Below are 11,207 nucleotides of genomic sequence, written 5' to 3' on the forward strand. Positions count from 1 at the left end.
TGGTTGAATCGATAGTGAGATGATATAGAGAACACTACTCTTAATCATTCCTAGTCAAGTATTAACATTCAGGGACAATGTTAATGCGACGAGACTAGCATGTAGGTCAACTCGATGACTTGATCTCACAAGTCATGGATATAGAGATATCAAGTTAACACATGGGTATGCATTGGAGAATGTATACTGAATGACCCACCATGCGAAAGTATCATGGATCTTTATATGAGTGTCATATAGTTTCTCATGTGGCTATTAGTATGACTATTAGTCCTTGGAGCTGAAGTCACCATGGTTTCCTACATAAGGAGTTGCATACTTTGGCTTCGTCAAACGTCACCCGTAACTGGGTGGACTATAAAGGCGATTACTGGGTATATAACAAATTATGTGGAGGGATGTGAGTGATGTAGATGGGATCTATCCCTCCTATATAATGGGAGTGACATCGTTATTCTTGATAGAGTGAGACCACTAAGTGCATGACCATGCCCAAATGAGTCAATATGAGATATTGAGCTCATTTGATTAGAGTGAGTCTACTTGGAGTTCAAGATTTAGATTGATTAGAGGATGACACGGTCTATGTCTCACATTGATCAATCTAGGTGTCAAGGATAGAAGGACACTTGTCATATATTGTGAAGAGTCACAATTAGTAGTCACAAGGTGATGTTGGATCTTAACATTCTTGTAACTTGGGTAGTAATGATGTGTTGTTAGATACCGCTCATTACTTATGCTTCTAAATGGGTTTAGGAGCATTGCCAACATTACAAGAACCTATAGGGTCACACACAAAGGGCAATTAGATGGATATTAGGTTCATTTAATGAAGCGAGAGGATTAGGTTCATGTGATGAACCAAGTTAGATTAAGAGTAATCTAAATTAAACTAATTGAGTTGGACTCGATTTGATTCATGTGTTCAATGGATCTAATTTAGATTATGTTTCATTGAATCAATTTAATCAATGAATAGAGATTCATTATATTAAATTGATTTGAATCAAATGGTTAGATTTGATCAACCATGGGAGAGAAGTGGTCAAGTTTGACTTGACTTGAGAGGGAATATGAAAGGTCAAGTTTGACTTGACCATTGCCACCTCATTTGTGAGTTGGCATTAAGTGGGCCAATGATGATGTTCCACATCATCAAGGTTGGCTTATGTGTGTGCCACATCATGAGGGAGATCAAGAGTTGTGACTCTTGATATCCCATGGAGGTTTAAAACCTCTCCTTGAAGTGGTCGGCCACTTAACTTATTGAGAGAGTTTCATTTTGTTTTGTAACTCCATCTTCTTCCTCCTTGCTTTCTTCTTCTCTCCCTCTCCTCCACCTTGGCCAAAACCTTCAAGGGTGCTAGCACACTCTAAGGTTTCTTCTCCAGCTAATCGTTCGTGTGGATACACATAGAGGGGTGTTCACTTGAGAAGACCCTTGAGATCCGACATCTTCTTGGATAAGCGGGATAAGTGAAGAGTTTCGCTACAAAGGTATATCTTTCTTCCATGTAGATCTAAGGTAGATCTAGGATTAGAGAAACTTGTACATGAAATTATGAAATTTTTATCTTCGCACGGATCTGGTGGCATGAGATTTCGGGGTTTCCGCAACGCAAAAGCTGTTTTTGCCGCTCGAAAATCCCAACAGTGGTATCTGAGCCACGTGCGAAGCGTGTACGAGTTTCATTTTTGTTTTTATGAAAAATATTAGACCTGTAAGTTTCTGTAAATTTACATTTTTTATAGTTTTTATGAGTATTTTTCTTGGAGATGCGAAGCAACAAGTGCTTGGTCACTTGTAGGCTTCGTATACCGAGAAAAACCTTCTGAAATGGCAAGGTTTCACTCAAATAGTTTTGGGACAATGGCTTAAGGCGCTGTAAGATCATAGTAGGACACTCGTGATATTCATTTCATGAGAAGGGGCGCTGCCCTAACCCCGCAAGGGGTATTGTCCCGCGATCGCGCCCGAAAATCGCTAAACGGGACCGCCGAAAAATTTTGACTCATAAAATTGTAAAAATAGTAGTAAAAATTACAAAAATTTAAGGAAAATACATAATTTAGTATTATGTATAATTTTGTGATGGTCATGACCCAAAACCCCAATTAGATTGGAAAAATTGTGTTGTAATTCATAATATGGCCTGCGTGCCATTTTGTGTGTTTGTGCGTGTTGTATATGATCACGACCTGCGCGTCGTGCCTTCCTTTATTTTATATTCTAGTTGTAAATAGTTTAGACTCGAATGTAACTCGAGTTTCAAATTTGTAATGTACAAAAATTGAAGCGGTGGAAGGTCCACTCGAGGAGGAGTTACGAGGAGGGTGCGAGCAACACATGGCGGTCAAAGGGAGGAGCTTGGAGAAGCTGTTGACCCTAGGTTGACCATCCGATCTTCTCATTGGCTTGAGAAGATCGTAGTAGGGCCATGACCTAACAAAATTTAATTAATTGCTTATGTGTGTATGTGATGCATGCTAGTGTAGAGTAATTAATTAGTGCTTTAACGATTAAATTAGATCTAAATCGCGTATATGATGCACCACGATTAGATTAGATCTAAATCACGTATATGATACACATCAACGATTAATTAGATCTTAATCGCGACAACTCAAAATGCCTACCATGTCGTGATACCCATCACTACCTCGATCACATGTTGTTGTTGAATCTGCCAAAGCAGAGAAACGCATATTATCTTGGTAGGGTGCGGAGGGACAATCTTGGTCCCGCCTATCAATGCATGGGTGAGTACAAACTCAATCAGATTGAGTAAAACTAGTTAAACTCAATTAGATCGGGTTTAGCTATAGGCATTTTCCAATGGTTAGTAGATAGGTCAAAATCACATTTATATTAACTCTTGGGCGATTTAGCCAAAGCTAACTCAAGTTTTAATATACATGCGGATCTTGATCCTATAAACAAGAGTTGCATAGAGATGTAATTGGTAATTAGTTACCTACCGATCATACTAAGTCTTGGGTGATTTAGCCAAAGCTAACTCAAGGCGTAGTATGATGTGGATCTTGTCCCGCAAGAATTATAGTTAGTTGGTTAGAATCTAGTAGGTGTGGTTTGACCACATCCATGACTTGATTCTACAAAAGATCTATAATTCAGTGGGAGCATCATTTAGTTAAAGGCCTAATTAAATGATTAGTGGAATATGATTATTTATTTTCTGCATTTTCTGTTGTAGATTGCCATGTCGTCAAACACGAAAACCTTCTCCCTATGTTCTGTCCTTGATAAGGACAAGCTCAATGGAGCTAACTTCCTGGACTAGTACAGGAACCTGAGAATTGTTCTCACACAGGAACGAAAACTATATGTTCTGGAGCAGCCCATTCCTGAGGCACCTCCTGCCACTGCCACGCGAGCTGACCATGATGCTTATAAGAAGCATCAAGATGACGCATTAGATGTGTCCTGTCTCATGCTCGCGACCATGAACTCTGAGCTTTAGAAGCAACACGAGTTGATGGGTGCTTATGATATGGTTGAACATCTTCGTCAACTATATCAAGGAGAAGCTAGGCACGAGAGATTCAAGATCTCTATGGCACTGTTTCAGTGCAAGATGCAAGACAGGACTTCCGTAGGTCCATATGCCCCCTTGCCAAGAGATGGCAACTGATTTGGTCTTGCAATCCTTGCTAGAGAGCTACAGTCAATTCATCATGAACTACAACATGAATAAAATTGATAAGCCACTGCCTGAGCTTCTGAGTATGTTGAGAACTGCTAAGATCAACCCTAAGAAGGTTAAGCCCAACTCCATTTTGATGGTACAAAGGCACAAAGGCAAGGGAAAGCCTAAAGGTAAGGGAAAGTCCTAAGCCAAGGCCAAAGTCAAGGCACTGAAACCCAAAGGAGCCAAGGATGCTACCTGCTTCCACTGCGGTCAGACCAGGTACTGGAAGAGGAACTGCAAAGTCTACCTGGAAGATCTTAAGAATAAGAGAAGTGAGACTTCTACTTCGGGAATATATATGTTATAGAAGTTAATCTCTCTATTTTTCATCATGGGTATTAGATACCGGATGTGCTTCTCATATTTGTACTAATGTGCAGGCGTTGAGAAATAGTAGGGCATTGACGAAGGGTGAGGTGGACCTACGAGTAGGCAATGGAGCATTGGTTGCTGTTGTTGCTGTAGGGACTTACTATCTATCTCTGCCCTCTAGGCTTGTACTAGAACTAGATGAATGTTGTTATGTGCCTGCTCTTACTAAGAACATAATTTCTGTTTCTTGTTTTGACAAGAAAGGTTTTTCATTTATAATAAAGAAAAAATATTGTTCAGTTTATTTAAATGATATGTTCTATTGTAGTGCACCTCTGATTAACGGACTCTATATTCTAGACTTAGAAAACCCCATCTATAACATTGTTGGGGTTTTTGGGGCCGCGAAAACCGTTTTTTCACGTCGCGGAAACCCCGAAACCCCCTAGCCATTGGATCCGTGCGAAGAAAACTTTCGAAAATATGAGTATGAGTTTCAAACTATGATCTACAGTAGATCTACAAAGGAAAAACATTTTATACCTTTGAAGTGTGCCCTCGCAAATCCCGCTTGTCCAACGGTACACCGGATCTCGAAGTTGTCAACGTAGACAACTCTCTAGTGATATCCACACGAACAAGAAGTGTTCTCTAACACTCAAAGATGGAGAAGAAGAGCACCACAAGTGTGCTAGCACTTTCTAGGGCTCTCGGGTAGGATTTAAAAGGGGAGAAAGGAGAGAAAGAAAAAGAATCTCACATACTCCTCTAGGTACCCTCCTTTGTGACCATCACTTCACCCTTTCTCTTGGAACTCAACACATTCCTCTTCACCTTGCTTGAAACTCTCAGCCAAGAAGAGGAGAAGGAGGAGGAAGAGAGCTAAGGAAGAAGATGCATTCAACAACACATGAATTTCACAAAATGAAACCTCCTTTGTTGAGTTAAAACCAACATTTGGTTCAAGTCAATTTTAATTTAATGAATCTCAATTCATTAATATAAATTGACTCAATGAATCAAATTTAAATTAGACTTATTCAAAAATTGAATCTAATTGAGTCTAACTCAATAAGTCTAATTTGAATTAATCCGAATCTAATCTTTGGTGCATCATATGAACCTAATCCAATTGGTTCATCATATGAACCTAATATCCATCCACTTGTTCTTTGTGTGTGACCCAATAGGTTCTTATAATGTTGGCAATGTTTCTAAACTCCTTTAGAAACATAAGCAATGAGCGGCATCTAGCAATACATCATTGCTACCCAAGTTACAAGAATGTTGAGATCCAACATCACCTTGTGACTACTAATTGTGACTCCTCACAAAATATGACAAGTGTCCTTCTATCCTAGACATCTAGATTGATCAATATGAGACATAGACCGTGTCATCCTCTAATCAATCTAAATCTTGAACTCCAAGTAGACACACTAAATCAAATGAGCTCAATATCCTATATTGACTCATTTGGGCATGGCCATGCACTTCGTGGTCTCACTCTATCAAGAATACCGATGTCACTCCCGTTATATAGGAGGGATAGATCCCATCTACATCACTCACATCCCTCCGCATAATTTGTTACATACCCAGTAATCGCCTTTATAGTCCACCCAGTTACGGGTGACGTTTAACAAAACTAAAGTACATAACTCCTTATGTAGGGAACCATGGTGACTTCAGGTCTAAGGACTAGTAGTCATACTAATAGCCACATGAGAAATATATGACACTCATATAATGATCCATTATACTTTCTCATGGCGGGTCATTCAGTATACATTCTTTAATGCATACCCATGTGTCAACTTGATATCTCTATATCCATGACTTGTGAGATCAAGTCATCGAGTTGACCTACATGCTAGTCTTATTGCATTAACATTGTCCCTGAATGTTAATACTCGACTAGGAATGATTTAGAGTAGTGTTCCCTATATCATCTCACTATCGATTCAACCAATCGATTGATATAGGTAAGAACCTTCTACTCAAGGACGTTATTATACTTAGTTTATTTGGCACCAATACAAGTAAGTATAATAACCAAAAAAACAAATGCCTATATTTATATAGAATATGATACAACAAGTCCGAAATACAATCATCAAATGATTGGCTCTAGGGCTCTAGCTAACAATCTCCCACTAGCACTAGTGCCTATCAGTGTAGGCTCTAAGCCCCAATGACCTAGTGTGACCATCATGCTTCCTCTGTGCCAAAGCCTTGGTCAAGGGATCTGCGATGTTAGCCTCTGTAGGTACTCTGCAAATCTTCACATCTCCTCTCTCAATGATCTCTCGAATGAGATGGAAGCACCGTAGTAGGTGTTTGGCCCGCTAGTGTGAGCGAGATTCCTTTGCCTGTGCTATAGCTCCATTGTTGTCACAATAGAGCTCAATAGGGTCAGCAATGCTAGGAACCACCCCAAGTTCAGTGATGAACTTGCGAATCTAAACTGCCTCTTTTGTTGCCTCTGATGCAGCAATATACTCGGCCTCTGTCGTAGAATCAGCTACTGTGTCCTGCTTCGAACTCTTCCAGCTCACAGCACCACCATTAATGCAAAACATGAACCCCGACTGTGATCTATAGTCATGCTGGTCGGTCTGGAAGCTAGCATCACTATAACCCTTTACAGCTATCTCATTATTGCCTCCATATATCAAGAAATATTCTTTAGTCCTTCTTAAGTACTTAAGAATATTCTTGACCGCTATCCAGTGACTTTCACCTGGATCTGATTGGTATCTGCTCGTCATGCTCAAAGCATACAAGACATCAGGTCGAGTACATAGCATGGCGTACATGATCGATCCTATGGCTGAGGCATAAGGGATCTGATCCATGCGGTCTCTCTCCTCTCTAGAAGAGGGACCTTGAGTCTTCGAATGACTCACGCCATGTGACATCGGCAGAAATCCCTTCTTGGAGTTCTGCATGGCAAACCGAAGGAGTACCTTGTCAATGTATGTACTCTGACTTAGGCCAAGCAAACTCTTAGATCTATCTCTATAGATCTGTATCCCTAGAATGAGGGATGCCTCACCTAAGTCCTTCATTGAGAAGCAACTCCCTAGCCAGGTCTTGACAGACTGAAGCATAGGGATGTCCTTCCCAATGAGTAGTATATCATCCACATACAATATGAGGAAGACAACTATATCCCCTACAACCTTCTTGTAGACACAAGGCTCATCTTCGTTCTTGATGAAACCAAACTGTTTGATTGCATCATCTAATCGAAGATTCTAGCTCCGAGAAGCTTGCTTTAGTCCATAAATGGACCTATGCAGCTTGCATACTCTGCTAGTATGCTGTGGATCTACAAAACCCTCAGGTTGTGCCATGTACACGTCCTCGAGTAGGTTTCCATTCAGAAACGCAGTTTTGACATCCATCTGCCATATCTCATAGTCATGGTAGGCTGCAATAGCAAGCATGATCCGAATGGACTTAAACATCGCTACTGGAGAAAAGGTCTCATCATAGTCAATACCATGAATCTGCTTGAAACCTTTAGCTACCATGCGACCCTTATAGATAAGTCCATCCATGTCAGTTTTTCTCTTAAAGACCCACTTGCACCCAATGGGTTTTACCCCTTCAGGTAGATCAACCAAAGTCCGTACTTGGTTGGTGTACATGGATTCCATCTCGGATCTCATGGCTTCTAGCCATTTCTCGGAATCTGGTCTCATCACAGCTTCCTGAGAGGAGGTAGGCTCATCCTCTATGAGCATAACGTCTTCATGGTCAGACAAGAGAAATGAGTATCTCTCAGGTTGACGACGTACCCTATCAGACCTGCGAAGAGGTATGTCTACTTTAACTGGTTGTTGTTCCTCAACTCTTTGTGGAACATCATCATCCACAACACTTTGTGGTTCCAGTTCAATTTCCATCGAGGCATCAGTGCTATTGTTCGCATCTTGAACTTCTTCAAGATCGAACGCGCTCCCACTAGTCTTTCTAGAAACAAAGTCCCTTTCTAGAAAGACTCCAGTCTTTGCCACAACTACCTTGTACTGACTGGGAATATAGAAGTAATATCCCTTAGTTTCCTTGGGATATCCAATAAAGTAGCACTTGTCGGATTTGGGTCCTAACTTGTCTGAGACTTGACGTCTAACGTAAGCCTCACAACCCCAAATCCTCATGAAAGACACCTGGGCATCTCTCCCAGTCCATATCCTATATGGTGTCTTTATCACGGCCTTGGATGGAACTTGGTTGAGTATAAAAGCTGCTGTGTCTAGAGCATAACCCCAAAGGTATGTCGGAAGATCTGCGTGACTCATCATAGATCGCACCATATCTAATAGGGTACGATTCCTCCTTTCGGATATACCATTCCACTGTGGTGTTCCAGGAGGAGTGAGTTGGGATAGAATCCCACACTCAGCTAGGTAGTCACGGAACTCATGGCTAAGGTATTCTCCACCTCGATCGGATCGAAGTATCTTAATACTCTTGCCAAGCTGGTTCTGTACTTCATTCTTGAATTCTTTGAACTTTTCAAAGGATTCAGACTTATGTGTCATCAAGTACACATAACCATGTCTACTGAAGTCATCAGTAAATGTGATGAAGTACCTATAACCGCCTCTAGCAGCGACATTGAAAGGGCCACATACATCACTATGTATGAGTCCTAACAAATCAGTCGCTCTTTCGCTGTGGCCACTAAAGGGAGTCTTGGTCATCTTGCCTAGTAGGCATGCCTCGCACGTCTCATAAGATTCAAAATCAAATGAGTCCAGCAAACCATCCTTATGGAGTTGAGATAAGCGCTTGTCATTTATATGACCTAAGCGACAGTGCCAGAGATAGGTTTGGTTCATGTCACTTGACTTGAACCTCTTGGTACTAATGTTATAGATAGGACTCTCAAGGTCTAGAATATAGAGTCCGTTTATCAGAGGTGCACTACAATAGAACATTTCGTTTAAATAGACGGAACAACATTTGTTCTTTATTATAAACGAAAAACCTTTCTTGTCCAAACAAGAAACAGATATAATGTTCTTAGTTAAAGCAGGCACATAACAACAATCATCTAATTCTAGTACAAGCCTAGAGGGCAGAGATAGATGGTAAGTTCCTACAGCAATAGCAGCAACCCGTGCTGCATTGCCTACTCGTAGGTCTATCTCACCCTTCGTCAATGCCTTGCTATTTCTCAGCGCTTGTACATTAGTACAAATGTGCGAAGCACATCCAGTATCTAATACCCACGATGAAGAAATAGAGAGGTTGACTTCTATAACATGTATACCTGAAGTAGAAATCTTATTTCTCTTCTTCGTAAGATCTTCCAGGTATTCTTTGGAGTTCCTCTTCCAGTGCCTTGCTTGTCCTTGATATAGGTGACAAAGATGTTCAACCATATCGTAAGCGCCCATCAACTCATGTTGCTTCTGAAGCTCAGAGTTCATGGTCGCGAGCATAAGACAGGACACATCTAATGCATCATCTTGATGCTTCTTGTAAGCATCTCGGTCTGCTCGCGTGGCAGTGGCAGGAGGAGCCTCCGGAATGGGCTGCTCCAGAACGTACAGTTTATGTTCTTGGGTGAGAACTATTCTCAGGTTCCTGTACCAGTCCAGGAAATTTGCTCCGTTGAGCTTGTCCTTCTTAAGGACAGATCGCAGAGAGAAGGTGTTCGTATTTGACGTCATGGTAATCTACAACAGAAATAAATGCAGAAATAAATATCATATTCTTAATCATTTAATTAGGCCTTTAACTAAATGATGCTCCCACTGAATTCTATAATTCATGTGGGATAAGATCCACATCACACTAACCCTTGAGTTAGCTTTGGCTAATACGCCCAAGTCTTAGTATAATCGGTAGGTAACGATTACCAATTACATCTCTATGCAACTCTTGTTTATAGGATCAATATCCGCATTTATATTAAAACTTGAGTTAGCTTTGGCTAATACGCCCAAGAGTTAATATAAACGTGATTTTGTCCTACCTTTCCAACCGTTGGAAGAATGCCTATAGTTGTACTCGATCCAACCAAGTTAACTAGTTATTCAATCTAATTGAGTTGAACTCACCCATGCGTTGATAGGCGGGACGAAGATTGTCCCTCCGTACCCTACCAAGATAATATGTGTTGCTCTGCTTTGGCAGATTCAACAACACATGTGATCGAGGTAGTAGTAGGTATCACGGCACGGTAGGCATTAGAGTTGACATGATTTAGATCTAATCTAAATGATGATGCGTATCAAATACTTGATTTAGATCTAATCTAATCGTGGGGTGCATCATGTGCACGATTTAGATCTAATCTAATCGCTATGCACTAATTAACTACTTAATTAAACATGCATCACATACATATAAGCAATTAATTAAATTATTTTGTGATTGTGTCATGGCCCTACTACGATCTTCTCAAGCTAATGAGAAGATCGGATGGTCAACCTAAGGTCAATAGCTTCTCAAGCTCCTTCCTTTTGACCACCTTGTGTTGCTCGCGCCTTCCTTGTAACTCCGTCTCGAGTGGATCTTCCACCGCTCCAATTTTGTACATTACAATTTTAGAAACTCGAGTTACATTCGAGTATAAATCTAATTTATAACAAAAATAAAATACAAGGCACGACGCGCAGGTCGCAAATCAAAATACAGCACACACATCACATGACGGCACGCAGGCCGCATTATGAATTACAACACAAATCCAATCACATTGGGTCTTTTTGGGCCATGACTATCACAAAATTAATATATAATTCAAAATTATATATTTTCATACTTTTCTGTAATTTTTTTATAATTTTTATAATTTTATGAGTAAATTTTTCCCGGCGGTCCCGTTTAGCGTTTTCGGGCGCAATCGCGCCTACCCGTGATCTAACCATCGCGAGGGTTCCTTTGCGATCTAACAGTGCCTAAGCCCGCTGTCCCAAAAAATTTTAGGGCGAAACTTTGCCGTTTTGGAAAATTCTTCTCGGTAGTCGAAGCCTACAAGTGCCGAAACACTTGTGCTTTGCTTCTACGAGAAAAATACCCATAAAAACTCTAAAAACCATAAAATTACAGAATATCACAGAACTGATTTTTTTTCATAAAAATAAAAACTAAACTCGTACAAGCTTCGCACGTGGCCGCGAAAACCGCTTTTTCACGTCGCGGAAACCCCGAAACCCC

Source organism: Zingiber officinale, chromosome 4B (genome assembly GCF_018446385.1).
Source record: "Zingiber officinale cultivar Zhangliang chromosome 4B, Zo_v1.1, whole genome shotgun sequence".
Classification (NCBI taxonomy): domain Eukaryota; kingdom Viridiplantae; phylum Streptophyta; class Magnoliopsida; order Zingiberales; family Zingiberaceae; genus Zingiber; species Zingiber officinale.